Here is a 1,972-nt window from a genome sequence, read left to right on the forward strand (position 1 = left end):
GGTTGCTATCATTTTGAGTGTTTAGAAATCCTGCCCCACTCTCTTCTTCTCTTCTGCCCATTTTCTAGCTCAGTGTGTCTCAGCCACTCCTTAGGGAACAGTTTGAAGATTCGTGGGCTTTCTTTTTGTAATTACAGTGATGAGGGGGGAACTGTGGGCCCTTATGGGTAGGGTAGGGGAATAAGATACTCTTCAAAGCATAGCCTGAACAATGAAGAACTGTCCCTCCTCCAGATTCTCAAATGTCCCCTAGGACATTCATGTAGGTGAAAACCTGTGTTTAATTATTGGAGCCTAGAATTTAATACAATTTTAAAAGTGGTTTTAATATACAATGAACTTTCTAGGAATGCAATTACGGTTCTGCATGAATTCAGGGAAGACTGACTTTGCTACCAAGAGTTGTTCAACATTTCGTTAAGTCACCTCATTGATGGCGACGTGCTGGAGGTAGTTGAGTCACCAACTCAGCACCTGTATCATCCCGCATTTGTAGCAGTTCCAGCCCCGTGATTCTATGGATAAGTGCAAGCATCTGCCTACTTCATCATGACTTCAATACTCGTTAAAATACTGTTTATGTTCTTTTACTACAAATTACTTTTTTTCTTATGTCACAGACAGGGAAGCATGTTGATTTTTTTTAAAGTTCTGTGTGCAGGTAGGTTATTTCCTCTATGAGCTTCAATTCAGCACAGTAAAGGAGTCATGACAAAATGTTTCAAGGGTTGAAGGTTGAGAACCTCAGTTCTAATCAGTCTCACAGCATTTGGCTTTTCCCCACCTCCTTCCCAGGACAAGCCAGAAAGAAGCTTTTTGTTTTACCCCATCCTCCAGAAGGAGCCCTCTCTCTCCTCTGGCAGCCCAAACTCATTCCCATGAACAATATACACACGTGCGCGCCCCCCCCCCCCCCCCCCCCACACACAGGCACACACCTTCCACCACCAGACAACAGCCTGGAGTCTCCGGAACTGTCAAAAGGCCTGCACTTCCCTCACTGTCTCTAGAGCTCCCAGTTCTTCCTTAGTCAAGAAATATTGATTGCTAGGCCCTGCTGGAGTAGAGATAATGCTGGCTTCTGCCCACTTGGAGGCTCTTTATTTCCTGGTCTTTTTCTTTCTTTCTTTCTTTTCCCCCCTCCTACTTCAATTTCTCTCCTTGATGCTACCCTCCCCATCTTTTGCTTCCAATCCTCTCTCCGCGTTCCCTCCCCGAAGCAGGCGAGTAGCATTGCTGCTGGACCCACGGAGCCGCTCAGGTCTCCAGCTCTGTCTTCTCCACCCAACTCCTGTCGCGCTGAGGTGGCTCCCGGCCTTCACCCCCTCCCCTCCCCGCCCATCCCTGTCTGACCCTGGCTTCTCCCTTCTCTCCCACCCGTCTCGTTCTCTTCCTGGCCCTCGGCCTCTGCTTCTCTCGTCTCACCCCGAACCAGGGCTGCCTTCTCTTTGTGCAGCCGTCTTTCTCCACCTGCATCCCAGATTCCCTGTCTCAGCTCCAGCTCCTCGGCCTTTGGCTCGGGCACCCTCGCCCCCACCTCTGCTTCCAGTGGTCTAGCCTGCGGGTCCCCGCGCGTGTGTGCTTGTGCGCCGGCGTTCCTCTCCCCTACCTCGGAGCCCCGCTCCCCTGCCGCCCGCCCCGCGGCGCTGTGGGCGGTCCAGGGCGGGGCCGGGATCCGGGCGGCTCCCGGGGCTCGGGTTGTGGGAGGTGCCCTCTCCCCGGTCTCCCCCCGCCCTGTCTCCTCCCGCACCCTCCTTCTTCCCTCCGCCCGGGAGCTTTCCCCGGTCCCCGGCGCCGCCTCCTTCCCTCCCGGCTCCCCGCTCCCGCGGCCGCCGCCGCCCCGGGGAAGGAGAGACGGGGGTGGGGTTTGGGGGAGGTGAGAGAGGAGGGAGAGACCCTGGCCGGCGAGGAGCCCGGATTCGCGGGGAGGAGGGTCGGGAGGAGGGGGAAGGTGGAAGAGAGAGGAGGGGGG

This window comes from Balaenoptera acutorostrata, chromosome 10 (assembly GCF_949987535.1).
Source record: "Balaenoptera acutorostrata chromosome 10, mBalAcu1.1, whole genome shotgun sequence".
Taxonomy (NCBI): Eukaryota; Metazoa; Chordata; class Mammalia; order Artiodactyla; family Balaenopteridae; genus Balaenoptera; species Balaenoptera acutorostrata.